This window comes from Pinus tabuliformis, chromosome 5_2 (genome assembly GCF_031772625.1).
Source record: "Pinus tabuliformis cultivar Carrire ecotype Pingquan chromosome 5_2, CPIR1, whole genome shotgun sequence".
NCBI lineage: Eukaryota > Viridiplantae > Streptophyta > Pinopsida > Pinales > Pinaceae > Pinus > Pinus tabuliformis.
Window position 1 is genome coordinate 485,264,917 of NC_142306.1, and position 15,574 is coordinate 485,280,490.

A 15,574-nucleotide genomic window follows, 5' to 3' on the forward strand; every position below is an offset into this window, starting at 1 on the left:
TTTCTCATGTTTAATGTCCATGAACAAGATATTAGAATGGGAATATGAAGATAATTAGTATGTTTTGCAACAATCAATTTTATGGCCTCTACAATGGATAGGGAAGGAAAGCAAGATCCTTAGTCCCTAAACAAAACTTCTCTAGTTCAATGGATGTGAATAAGGCCTCAAACCACCACACATATCATATATATATATATATATATATATATATATATATATATATATATATATATATATATATATATATATATATATATATATATATATATCTATATATATATATATATATATATATATATATATATATATCCTTTAAGTGTGTTATGGGTGCTATTTGAAGGTTTTTTGTGCCAAAGTGGGTGCTCAGGCCTCTAAGTTTGGCTTCAATATCATTAGAAGGTTTTTTCACACCTTGTATGATCCAGGGGGATATTGGTTGCCACCTGCCAAGTCCACTTGAACCCCCACCATTGTTTCTCTCGGCATTTTCATTTTCCTTAATTATAGTACAACTTACTATTTTTAGCAGTTTTTCGGGTCCTGAACTTATAGAACTATTTTGAGGCCCTAAACGACATTTTTTGGAAAATCTAGGGGAAACATGGGTCCATAGTGGTAGTGCTTGGATAGATCTTTCTAACGAGCTATTGTATGTGTCAAACGGAGATCGTATGCCAAAGTTATGACCCTGGGAAGTTGATGTACCAATTTACCCAAACGGGGCCCACAGTTTGGCTTTTCATCTTCTAGGGTTAGGTTTTGGAATGTTAAGGGTTTTTCATTGTTTCTCAATAATAAATAGGCCTTCGAGCCTCATTGTAACACAGTTCAGAGGCATGTAGCCACCATATCTCTTCTTAGAGATAAGCTACCATCACCCTAGCTGGTTTATTTCCATTACTGTTTGTAAGCATATTTTAGTATTTTACATTAATGAAATGAAGTATTATTTCCACTGCATATCTATGCTTATGGTTATCTCTGTAATTTTTTGCATTCCTGTTTAAGTCTGGATCAGTGGTATTAGAGCGGTCTACTTTTTTTTCTCTGTTTTTCTTTGCATATCCCCAACGAGGTCAGGATATAAGGAGTTAGGGCTTGAACTGGTCGAACCTTTGCAAGACCAGCCTCGCAAATCCCGACGGCCTCCCATGGCGGATGAGAAAAAAGACGAGGGGGCAGGAGATCCTATCAAAATCTTGCTCAAAGAAGCCCTCGAGCAACAACGGAACGCGATGATGGACAGATTTGCCCAGATCCTTCAACGGCTACCCAGAAGCAACACATTGGCTTCCAGCAACTACTTTGGAAACACCACGCCCTTTAAGGTACAAGTTAATTTTGAAATCCCCATATTCAGGGGTTAGATAGACACAGATGCCACAGGCAAATGGTTAAATCTGCTAGAGGGTTATTTTTCTGTTCATGAATTTTCGAGTCGGGAAAATATTTTTTTCACTCTTCTCAAAGCAGCCCCCCACATCAAGAACTGGTGGGAAACCTACTGCGAGCAGAAGGATGAAAATACCGACTCACTATTTTCAGTTGCACCCACCTGGAATTCATTCTGGGATGCCATCAAGGAGCAGTACTACCCTGTCGGAAGCTATGAGGATGAATACACAAAGTGGACCACGCTGCGGCAGGGAAGGGATCAAGACGTGCCGGAGTTCACCAATCTTTTCCATACCCTTTGCACAAAGTTGGGTATCAAGGATTCCGAGCAGCATTTGATACTCAAATACCACGGCTACCTACACAAGTACATCCAGGAAGAAATAGAATTCCTGAACATCTCCTCGCTCAGCACAGCATACCGATATGCCATTAAGATCAAGCAGAAGTTTAAACAAAAGAAGCGAGACTTTGGATCTGCGCATCCGAAGCAAGGGAAAGGTGCCCCTAAACTGCAGAACAAAGGACAAAGCCAAGGCGAGGTAGCCCAAGACAACCCGCCAAAGCTGCAAGCAAAGAAAAGTGACGCGAAGCCAAAAAATGACACGGGAAAATGGTGTGAGTTCCATAAGAGCTCCACTCACAACACAAGTGAGTGTCGGGCCAAGCAGTCACTAGTGGTTGAGCTAAAGGTTTCAAAATCAAATGCATGTTTCGACTATGAGTCAGAACCTGACAAGGGAAACGACAAAGAGAAGTAGATCATTGATGTGGATCCCAACGCCACTGTTGCTACCACCAAGATCCAGAAAAATGAACTCGAAGATCCAAAGGAGGAGGAGCATCTCTTCCACTCGCAGATGTGGGTAAAGGGCTCCCTGATATAGTTCATTATTGATAGCGGAAGCCAAAAGAACCTCATTTCGGCAAAGGTCATGAAGCGGTTGGTCTTACCGACCACAACACATCCCCAATCGTACACCATCGGGTGGCTTCACTAAGGACAGGATCTTCGCGTGAGCCAGTAGTGTTGCCTTCCATACAACATCAAGCCCTTCACGGATGAGGTATTGTGTGACATTGCTCCCCTTGAAGTTTGTGATGTATTATTAGGACAACCATACTTGTGGAAGCGACATGTTGTGTATGAATGAAGGCCCCGTGTTGTTATTATTACATTGGGAAATAAGTTGTACAGGATACCAGAGGTAGCACTGCCTACCGCCATCTCTTTGATTACTGCAAAACAATGTTGTAAGCTCATTTCCAAAACTAGGAAATTTGTTTTCCTGATGATATGCCCTCAAGGAAAGAAGAAGACAGTGGCCATGACCTCCAGACAGGGCCCCTCCGCACGACAACTACAAATGGACAAGGTCATGGAGGAGTATGAGGACATCTTCACCTCCCCCGCAGGGGTTCCTCTGCACTGTCAGGTCAAGCACTCCAACGATCTAACCACAGGTGCGACGCTACCCAATGGACCAATTTATCGGCGCTCCGTTCTAGAGAACGATGAAATTAAGAGGCAAATTTATGAGTTGCTGCAGAAAGGTCACATCCGTTTGAGTTCATCACCTTGTGGGAGCCCGATCGTGTTGGTACAGAAGAAGGATGGGACTTGGAGACTCTGTATTGACTATCGGGCACTGAAAAATATCATTGTCCATAATAGTTACCTGATCCCGCAAATTGATGACCTCCTGGACCAACTAAAGGGGGGAAAATATCTCAGCAAGATTGATTTGAAGTTAGGATATCACCAGGTACCAATCGAACCCGCTGATGTGTGGAAGACTGCCTTCAAAGCTAAGGAGGGCCTTCTCGAATGGTTGGTTATGCCTTTCGGATTGATGAATGCTCCTGCAACCTTCATGAGGCTAATGGATGACATCTTGCGGCCATTAACCAACTCATTTGTAGTGGTATACTTGGATGACATTTTGATCTTCAGCTAGAGTTGGGAAGAGCACCTCCACCACATCTGACAGGTTCTCCAAACACTACGGCAACACAAGCTATGTGCCAATTTGGAGAAATGAACTTTTGGCATGACCTAGGTTCAGTATCTGGGATACATTATTGATGAACAGGGGGTGCACGTGGATCTAGCCAAGATCCAAGTCATTCGGGATTGGCCATCTCCAACCACTCTCACAGAGCTCCGCAGCTTTCTAGGTCTTGCCAACTTCTACCGCAAGTTCGTGTTGGGGTTTTCTCATATCACTTGGCCCTTGAGTCAAGTCACCAAGGGAGGAGTGAAAGAAAAATTCTTTTGGTATGAATCTCAACAGAAGGCATTCATAGAGTTGAAAGATCGCCTCTGCATGACACCAATGCTCACGTTACTAGATTTACAACAACCATTTGAGGTCGAGATAGATGCCTCTGACTATGCTATTGGGGCAGTCCTTACTCAACACAGGCATCCAGTGGCATATCACAGTGAAACACTTTCAGATACAGTCCAGATGTATCCCACTTATGATAAAGAGATGTATTCCATTGTGCAGGCCTACCGACAATGGAAGAATTACATTTTGGGGAAGTAAACGATCATCCACACAGACTGTTAGGCCCCTATACTACTAGTGTAACCCCTTATCGTTATTAGTACAACCCACTTATTATATTGATGTACCCATGTAGTGCCCATACTATTACTATTGTGCCACATAGAAGCCCACTATTGTTATTATTGTGCCCTTACATTATTATTGTTATGTTGACTCTGATTATGTTATGACCCCTTAGACTCCTATATATAGAAATGAGGTCTTTTCATTTGTATCATCCAATAATTGTTCATTTATGTAATGTAAAGGAGGTTTCCCCCTCAAAGAGGCTGAACTCTAAGGCGTTGATCTATCTGATCTATCTTTTCTATCTTTTCTTGAGCTGGTTTCATAACATTTGGTATCAGAGCTTTGGATTCTAGGGTTTCGCTGCTCCAAACAGATCATCGTGGAATTTTCGCTATAAATTTTATTCTATGACGTTTCAGAAGCTAAAAAACAAACCCATTTGAGATGAAATTGCGTTGAATCTCGGGTCCAAATTTCAGATCTTTTCACGCTATATTTGCGGAGATATGATATGAGGAAGTTTGTCTTTTTGCAGACTCCTGAATTACATTCCAAATAGGTGACCTGGGGAAAATCGTCATAACTTTCTCTCTGAGCATCGGATTGAAATTTCGCAAAAAGGTACAGAAATAGGACAGGCTATAGTTTTTTTATATATTTTTCAGAGCCAAAGGTCAAAACAGTGACTCATGGCACGTCGTACAAGTTCGCTCTACTGAACTAGTCTATAATAAGGTCATCTTGGGAGATTGTGCATAACTCTTCCTTGGAGAATCCAATTTGGATCAGATTGGTGGCATTGGAAAGAGGACACATAGGGCTACTACATGTCGTAATTTCACAACCTAAATATCCAAAAATATAGAGTTACAATTGTTTCAAGATCTAGCACCTAAAATCAAGAAAAAGCAAGATGAGGAAGTTTGATGGCAAGGATCCGGTAAATTGGATACTTCATATGGACCAATATTTTGATATACATGGTGTACCACTGCTACAAAAGGTATGTATTGCATCTTCATATTTAGAACCGGATCAATTTTTATGGTATGAAGGGCTTTGTTCTCGTAAACAACTTGTTACGTGGTCAATTTTCACAGAGGAAATGATAGCACATTATGAGGATACAAAGAGCAACACCTTTAGAGCAACACCACAACAATTGGAAAGAGTAAAAGGGCTTTGTGACATAGTGGAAAGCAAAATTATGGAAACCAGGAAGCATACCCCTCACAACTATAAAGTTGGAAGTGTTGTTTCTCCTAGCCTTCCACAACCTACAAGGGTTACACCACAACAATTGGAAAAAAAAAGAGCAAAATGGTTTTGTTACAATTGTGATAGCAAATGCACTAAAGGTCATAAGTGTGCTGAGAAGAAATTATTTTACATAGAATATGAAGAGGAGGAAGAAAAGGATCAAGAAGCATCAAAAGAAGAAGATATACGCTAGGACCCCACCCCAGAGAAATAAGAAATGAATCAGACCATATCTTGTAAAGCATTGGTAAGAATTACCACTCCTCAAACTCTCATGATAGAAGGACATATCAAGAAGAAAAAGGTGCAAGAAGTGAAAGATCACGTCGAGAAAGAAGAAATGAATCCAACCATATCTTGTAATTCATTGGTCGAAATTACCACTCCTCAAACTATCAAGATAGAAGGACATAACAAGAAGAAAAATGTTCAAGAAGTGAAAGATCACATCGAGAATTAAGAAATGAATCCAACCATATCTTGTAAAGGATTGGAAGAAATTACCACTCTTCAAACTCTAGAGATAGAAGGACATATCAAGAAGAAAAAGGTTCAAGCAGTGGAAGATCACATCGAGCATCAACAACAAGCTCTCCAACTTTTAAAGGATAACACCACTTCGATGCAAAATCAAACGAAACAACAGGTAGATCAACATTGTAGTGAAAAATGTTTTGATGTAGGTGATTGGGTATTTTTACTGCGACATCTCAAGCAAGCTATTTATGAGAAGGAAATGTTAGTAATACTACATGCACTTAAAAAATGGCGACCTTACCGAATGGGAAGACTCTTCAAGGATGAGGATGTGGAAGCATTGTTTTGTGCTATTTCTATTATCCAACTAGATTGGATAAACGAAGCAAGGGATGAATGGAAGAAGGACGAACAAGTATGGCCACTTATTCAAAAGTTGCAAAAGAACGCAATTCAAACAATATTGCCAGAAATTGAAGAGGAACGAAAAATCATATTGGAACCTGGAGTAGTCACAGAAACAAGAACCCGACAGCTACGAAATCGATCAATTTCAGAGTATCTCATCAAGTGGAAGAACTTACCTGCTGAAGATTCCACGTGGGAGGACAAGAATTTTATACAGAAGCATCAAGAACTACTCAAGCATTAAGGACAATGCTTTTTGAAGGAGAGGGGCATGTTAGGCCCCTATACTACTAGTGTAACCCCTTATTGTTATTAGTACAACCCACTTATTATATTGATGTACCCATGTAGTGCCCATATTGTTACTATTGTGCCCCATGGAAGCCCACTATTTTCATTATTGTGCCCTTACATTATTATTGTTATGTAGGTGATTGGGTATTTTTATTGCAACATCTCAAGCAAGCTATTTATGAGAAGAAAATGTTGGCAATACTACATGCACTTAAAAAAATTGCGACCTTACTGAATGGGAAGAATCTTCAAGGATGAGGATGTGGAAGCATTGTTTTGTGCTATTTATATTATCCAACCAGATTGGATAAACAAAGTAAGGGATTAATGGAAGAAGGACGAAGAAGTATGGCCACTTATTCAAAAGTTGCAAAAGATCCCAATTCAAACAATATTGCCAGAAATTGAAGAGGAAGGAAAAATCATATTGGGACCTAGAGCAGTCACAGAAACAAGAACCTGCTAGCTACGAAATCGATCAATTTCAGAGTATCTCATCAAGTGGAAGAACTTACCCACTGAAGATTCCACATGGGAGGACAATAATTTTATACAGAAGCATCAAGAACTACTCAAGCGTTGAGGACAACGCTTTTTGAAGGAGAGGGGCATGTTAGGCTCCTATAATACTAGTGTAACCCCTTATTGTTATTAGTACAACCCACTTATTATATTGATGTACCCATGTAGTGCCCATATTGTTACTATTGTGCCACATAGAAGCCCACTATTGTTATTATTATGCCCTTACATTATTATTGTTATGTCGGCTCTGATTATGTTATGACCCCTTGGACTCCTATATATAGAAAGGAGGTCTTTTCATTTGTATCATCCAAGAATTGTTCATTTATGTAATGTAAAGGCAGTTGCCCCCTCGAAGAGGTTGAACTCTAAGGCATTGATCTATCTTTTCTATCTTTTCTTGAGCTGGTTTCATAACACAAACCACCGACCACTGCAGTTCATACAGATCCAAGGGAAATTGCAGAATGATCGCCATCAGAAGTGTTCTACATACCTGCAACAGTTCCATTTGAATATCAAGTATAAGAAGGGTAGCACCAATAATGTTGCATATTGCCTCAGTCGACCACCGATCATGGCATTAACCACCGTGCTCAACTCTTGTGGGCACGAGACTTCTGATTGGTCACTTCTCTGCAAAAGTGACCCAGAATTCGGCCACACATACCAGACACTCTTAGAGGGTCGACATGTTCCAGATTTTCACCTCCAGGATGCCCTGTTATGCCACCTAGGCCACCTTTCTGTTCCTTCAAGTGAGCATGCCAAGATGATTTGGGAAGCACACTACAGTTGGGCTGCTGGGCATTTCGAGGTCGAGAAAATAGTGGCAGTACTGAAAAAGTATTTCTATTGGCCGAATCTTCGACAGGATGTCAGGAAATACATCAGATCATGCATTGCATGTGTCATTGCCAAACCGACCATCAAGAAGTAAGGCCTCTATACCCCACTACGTACCCCTAGTCAACATTGGGAATCCATCTCCATGGATTACATGTCAGGCCTTCCTTCCACTAAACATGGAAATAACTGTGTTTTTGTGGTCATCAACAGGTTCTCGAAGATGGCCATTACGGCGGTCTGCAAAAAGAATATCACAGCAGAAGCCATTGCTAAACTCTTCTTTGAACGTCTATGGGTGCACTTTGGGATCCCACAGTCTATCATCTCAGATCGAGATAGTCAGTTCCTCAGTACATTTTGGTATAGTCTCTGGTCAATGCCGGACACCATACTCACTAAGGCCACAGCCTTCCATCCTCAAACTGATGGCCAGACAAAGGTTGTCAATAGGATGATTGTACGCATTCTACGCATGTACAACTCAAAGCATCCACGCACATGGGATGAGAGTCTCCCCTATCTTCAACACAGCTACAACCGAGCTCTTCACAGCTCGACTGGCCACAACACTTTTCAGGTGGGCTTGGGATTCCAGCCACTAAGCCCCATTGATGTGGCCATGCCACTTGCAGCTACTCACACAGATTCGGCTCATGTCCAGTCCGAAATAGATAAGGCAACTAGCTTCATTGAGCACATCCAACATATTCTCTAGCAGGTCCATGACATTCTGGAGAAATCAAATGCTAAGTACAAGCAGTGACATGATCAACATTGGGTGCCACACAAGTTTCAGGTGGGCGACAAAGTCTGGTTGCATTTACAAAAGGAACGCCTTACTGGAGCCTATCGGAAACTGAGACCACTCTGATATGGTCCTTACATCATTACTAAGGCTGTGGGAGACAATGCATTTGAGCTCATCATTCCCCTATTCCTTGGCCTGCACCCAGTGTTCAATGTGGATCTCCTTTGGCCATAGTTTCCACCATTGCTAGACACATCCAAAATTGTAGAACAGCTCACACCCACAGAATTAAATCCGGATTGCATGGAATAAGCTACAACTGATCGGATCATGGACACATATATCAAGAACACTCACCAACAAAATATCCAAATGTATCGAGTTATCAAAGTAGGCCAAATCCTTCACCAGGGCATGTGGATCACCAAGGACCAAGTTAAGCAAAAGTTTCTTCATCTCATGGAGGAAGTCAACGCAATGGGGACCATTGCTTCCAAGGGGGGAGGAATGATCCAGGTGGATATTGGTGGCCACCTGCCAAGTCCACCTAGACCCCCACCGTTGTTTCTCTCAGCATTTTCAGTTTCTTTAATTATAGCACAACTTACTATTTTTAGCAGTTTTTCGAGTCCTAAACTTCCGGAGCTGTTTTGAGGCCCTCAACGACGTCTTTTGGGAAATCTGGGGGAAACATGGGTCCATGGACTGATGTTGCCCTTCCTAAATTGGTAGTGCTCGGATAGATCTTTCTAACGAGCTATTGTACGCGTCAAACATAGATTGTATGCCAAAGTTACGACCCCAGGAAGTTGATGTACCAATTTACCCAAACGGGGCCCACAGTTTGGCATTTCATCTTCTAGGGTTAGGTTTTGGAATTTTAAGGGTTTTATATTATTTCTCAACAATAAATAGGCCTTCAAGCCTCATTGTAACACAGTTAAGAGGCATGTAGCCACCACATCTCTTCTCAGAGATAAGCTACCATCGCCCTAGCTGGTTTATTTCCATTACTGTTTGTAAGCATATTTCAGTATTTTACATTAATGAAATTAAGTATTATTTCCACTGCATATACGTGCTTATGGTTATCTCTATAATTTTTTGCATTCCTGTTTAAGTCCGGATCACTATATGGCACTTCAGGCCTTAACCATTGTCAAAGGAGGATTATAAGGTGCTTAGGTCATATTTGAATCTTGCCATGATCAATGTTCTTGAACAAATATTTGAATTACCACGCAGGACATCTCTAGGGGATATTTGGCCTCTATGGGGGATATTTGTCACCATTGGTATGGTTTACATGATAATAATGGGTCTCGGGGAATTTACTATCTCCAGTGGAGGATAAAGGAGGGTCTTATTCCCTAAATCAACCTTCTAGAGTTCAAGGAACATGAAGTAATCCCCGAGAAACCACATAGATACTCTCTAAGTGATATTTAGATTTCAACTTGGATATAGGAGCCATGGCGTGTTATTATACATAAAGAAACTGAAGAATTGTTAGTATGTATGGTTTGTAAATATTTTTGTAATGCATGTATCTATAGAATTATTTATATAATGATATGACTTTAGAATAATTTAGCTTTATATTAATTGGTCAATTCAACATACTTTGAATTCAAATTAATAAAATCATTGGCTCTATGAATCTAGTGTAATATTCAACCATCGTATGCAACAACAACACAAAAACCCCACAAAAAATAGTGTGTCATTTCTCTAAGATGTGAGGAACAAGTTCCTATTAGTCCTTAAAACCCTTCTATATATGTTTCAAACTCTCTTTCTTGTCCCTCCTTCCAAAGGGAGTAAAGAACTATTATATATTGTAAACTTATACTCTATACTGTATAAAATTGTTATAATTTTAGCATTATAAATAGATTCATAGACCCCTCTAAGGGGGTCGTTGAATCCATCTACATAAATTTTAACATTGCAAATGGATTCAAATACCTCTTTGTCTCTAAATTTTAACACTACAGATGGACTTAGAGAATGAGGTCTCTCAGTCCATCTGCAGTGTTAAAATTTAGTGAATTGTAACACTTCAATATCAAAATTGCAATTTTCTATTTCCGTAGTGACACAATTAAAAATGACTGTCATAAATGACTAATTCATATACTTGTTAGTTGGTCATATTTCTATTCTTGGACTATAGTAGTCATTTACGTTAATCATTTTTTATTTTGTCACTTATTATCTAGTCATATAGTTTAGTCCTAGGCTAAATTAGTCATTTAAGTTAGTGTCTTTTAGTTGGGTCACTTATTATATAATCGTATATTTTATCCCTAAACTAAATTAGTCATTTAAGTTAGTCATTTTTAGTTTGTTCACTTAAAATTGCTCAAAGTTTGTAATAATTCACTTGAAACAATTATGGTGACTAGCTTTTCTACTCATGTAGTCACTAATCTCTCACTATGTACTAGTGTTAGGAGTTACATTGGTTTGTCCTCACAAAATTATAAAAAGTCTAAATACTAGCCTCCTCCGAATAACAATAGGGGGTAAAGATCCAAAACTGATTGTTCAAATATTTATTCTTACTACTTCAAGGGAGCGTGAGTAAATTGTAACAAATTACTTGCATAAGAAAATGAAAAAATAGGACATTAATATAAAATTCTAGAAGATGACCCATTGTTGGTCCGTGGGAGGAAAGATACATCTCAAGGCTGGAGTTCTTTCTATTATGACTTTTCCTACTTCTTGTCGCTGATGGCGAAGAACACTACTTTTTAAGCACATCTGAATAGGAAGGAGAAGAGGATAACTTCTTCTCATCCATAGATTCTTTATCATTCAATGCAAAAGGATCCTTTGGAGAAAAATCTTCCATTGTATAAGTTTTCTTTCGAGAGTCTTGATCTAATCCTTCTTCATCTTTCTAATTAGGAGGGACCTTTGGAACATCAGTCTTCATGGAAACTGGTTGATCCGCTTAGGCCTCATGATTTTCACCTTCTTTCTTAGGAACATTTAGGACTTCAAAACCATTTTTAGAAAGGGGTTGATGTTAAGATTCAGCCTTATACATCCGTTTCTTTTTATTTCCATGTTCCTTGTGTTTCCTTTTAATTGGAATGAATCCTTTCTTATTTTCGCCTTGATCTTCTCAAGGAGATGTATTTGGAGATGTTTGAGAAACTAAAGCATTTGGAAAACTTTTCGCAAAGTGTCTGTATGCATTACAAAAATTACATTTGTAAGAAATATGTTCATAATATAGAGCCTAGAGGTGAGACCAACCATCCAGATTTAGTTGAATTGCCTCGGGGAGTTCTTTTGAGAAATCCATTTCAACACAAATTTTGGCACATGAAAGATTGCCTCTATTTTTCATGTCATTGGTAATCAAGCAGCCCGGTTTATCTCCTATAGCATTAAAAATTCCTTCACCCTAGTAAAGAAGAGAGGGAAATGAAAATATAACACACATAGGTGCTAATAAAACTTCCATCATGGAGTCCATAGGGTCTTGGACAGACAATTATCGGGTGCTCTATTAAGGCACTCCTTGATGTGGAGTCATCAATTCAATTCACGCCCCGATCGGGGTGATATATTGGACATGATGAAGATGTAGTCCTGTCAAGATTACAAAAAAAAAAAATTCCATCATGGGATTAAATTCCAAAGACCAATGAGTGAGAAACATGCCTCTAGTATCCATAAAATAAGGACTAAACTTATAGATTTGGTCTCTATCTTATTGGTTCTGAAAACAAAATGTGTAATACCTATTTCCACAATTAAAAAATCTCCTAGGTTCATGATTTTCCTAGTTGTCAAAAACCCAATCTTCAATGGCTTCATAACTTGGCCAAAAACCCATAAACTTTCCTAATAACCCTTTTTCCTTCAAAGGTGTCACATTTTGTTTTGTTGGGGAGGAAAACCATAGGCCAAAAGAAGGAATTGGTTATGTTTTCTTCATGAATTTGTTTGGGACACTCACTGTGCATCCACGAGCAAAGGGTCGCGCCAGTAGGGCAAATAGGAGGCAGTGACATCGTGAATATTTAAGTCATTAGGACTAGACCAACAACTTAAAAACAAGGAGCAAGACCCATGATAGATCGGGGGAGAACCCAAGGCATTGGAAGATGCACAACCAAATTTGACAAAAAACAAACTATTGTCGGTGAAAACCCGCAAATGGGAGAGGGGGAGACAAAGACTAGGGTAACCCTAGCCATAGAGGGAAGAGTGTTACTTGAGAAATCTCGAGTTATCTTTATCCACTCTTTACTTAAAAATAAATAATTATAAAAGATTAAAAACATATTAATTATAATTTTGATAATTTTAAAAACGCAACACTTTAAAAAACATTTAAAAAATATAGCCCATGAAAGTGTAATTCACTAAACAAAATATGTTATGTAAAATATTATATGGTAACTAATTAGATTCCCCAATTAACTTGTATCCTAAAAATGGTCACACAAGTACAATTTAACTATCTCACTTATCAATTCCACTCATTAGAAAAAATATATTTAAAATTATATATATCAAAATATAAACAACTAAATAATACAACATTTTAAAAATTATATATATAACTATGTTAATAATGAGTGTTTTTTACACAGTTTTGATTTTTTAATTTATAGGTTTTAAAAATTAAACAATAATTTAGATAAAATATTTTTAAAATCTAAAACATTAGTAATGAAATTATACCGGACATTTTCTATTTTTTTATGCGGTGGATCGGATGTCATCGCCCCTCCACTCTACCAAATATCATTACAACAAAGAGAGGTGGATCGGGTGTCATCGCCCCTCCACTCTACCAAATATCATTACAACAAAGAGAGGTGGATCGGGTGTCATCGCCCCTCCACTCTACCAAATATCATTACAACAAAGAGAGGGTGATGCCTGTCTTCAGTAGAAAGGCTATAACTTAGGGTTATTTTGTATTTTTTTTCCCTTTTACTTTTTGAACTTTTAATTTTAAAAATTGAGAATTATTTAATGTTATATTTACACCTGAGGTGTTTTACTATGAGTTTGGCTGGATAAATTTGACTAATAATTTTTGTTTATTTTTGTCATTTTTCATATAAAAATGTTAACACGTGGCATTGTAGATAAGGTTATGGAATGTGTTTTGTTTGTTTGTTTTAATTTTTTTTTATCGTAGAAATATAGAACATTGATCGAATGAAATGTAGAATACTGATCGAATTATTTCTAAATCAATTCTAAATACAAGAACTCCAAATGCCAAAATTTCATATCTCATAAGCCTGAGAGAACCAGAGACGATACCTTCAGCGCTTTCTTTAGTGAAACTGGAGCCTAAAAGCATGTACCCCGGGCTGTATTGTAGATCTGGAACCCACTGTCATTGACGAGGTACAGACTGGTACTTACCGTCAGCTTTTCCATACTAAACAACTTATCAGCGGCAAGGAAGATTGCGGCCAACAACTTTGCCCGTGGTCATTACACCATTGGAAAGGAAATTGTGGACCATTGGAAAGGAAATTGTGGACCTTTGCCTGGACCGTATTCGGAAACTGGCCTACAATTGCACGGGTATTCAAGGATTCCTCGTCCTCAACGCAGTTGTTCTGGTCTTACTTCTCTTGACTACGACAAAAAAGTCCAAGCTTGGATTCACTGTGTATCCATCACCACAGCTCTCAACTTCGGTCGTTGAGCCATACAACAACGTTCTCTGTACGCACTCTCTTGTGGCCGTTCTCCTCTACAATGAAGCGATTTACGATATTTTTCGCCATTCTTTGGACATTGAACATCCCACGTACACAAATCTGGATTCTGAACTGACTTGTCTTCATTGACCGCGTCCCTTCGTTTTGATGGTGCCTTGAATGTCGATGTAACAGAGTTTCAAACAAACTTGGTCTCGTATCCTCGAATCCACTTTATGCTTTCATCTTACGCCCCCGTGATCTCTGCAGAAAAGGCCTACCATGAGCAGCTTTCTGTGGCAGAAATTACTAACAGCGCATTCAAGCTGTCCTCCATGATGGCCAAGTGCGATCCTCGCCACGACAAGTACATGGCCTGCTGTCTCATGTACCTTGGAGATGCCGTGCCCAAGGATTTCTCAGAGTAAGAAGTAATTTTGGAATCCGCTATAATACATCTACGAGGGAAGGATTCCGGTACATGAAGCTGTATAGCTAGTGGTGAGAAGATGGTTGTCAGGGACTGTCAGGGAGGTTGGAGTTAGAGTTATCCTCACCTTTTTTCATGAAAATTGGTTTCTCCTTTGATAATATCCTCAATTATCATTTTCAGGTCTGGCATGGATTTGGAGCTAGCTATAATGCAAATGACTTTGAAATATGTTTCTGTCAGTTATCTCAGGTTTGTCTTCCTTGTCTACTTTTTTGTCTATTTTCTTGGTTTAATTTTTCTTAATTTAAGTAAATTACAGATTCCCCAAATATTCGGGAATCTGTGAACTGTGTCATATCCGTCTGCAAATTTCCAAAATATTCAGGAATATCAACTTAAAGATGCCCGCTTACCTTTGACAAGGCTGTTCAAACATTCTGCCAGTCTTTTTTCCAAATTATCAAAACATTGCTTGCACATATCATGCGTAACTTATTTCCAAATTATCAAAACATTGCTTGTACATATCATGCGTAACTTATAGCTGTCGTTGAGTTCTTTCCAGGGCAAACAGAATTACTGCCTCTTCAAAGATTTGTATGTCTACTTCTAAAATCTGCTTTAGATATCTGTTATCTACTTATATGAGTGGTTTTAGATGTGTGTAATTTACTTATTTAATTTAATTTTTTTATTGAAAAGTAATTTTGTTTTATTCATATAAATAATTAATGATATTTGCATTTTATTGAGAAGCAATTATGTTCCATAGAAACAATTAATAATGATGATGGTGGTTAATTTCTACTGAGAGCAAACATTGATCTATCCGATCTAAAGAAACAAATTATTTATTTTGGTTTAAGATTTTATTCTTATGCTCAAAAGCTTGGAGAGAAGCCTC

At 38.7% G+C, this 15,574-nt stretch overlaps 1 pseudogene; it reads left to right on the top strand.

Annotated features, from left to right (window-relative positions):
- The first annotated feature begins 13,645 nt into the window (after window positions 1–13,645).
- On the top strand, window positions 13,646–14,665 carry LOC149159798 (tubulin alpha chain pseudogene; annotated as a pseudogene).
- Window positions 14,666–15,574: the final 909 nt, after the last annotated feature.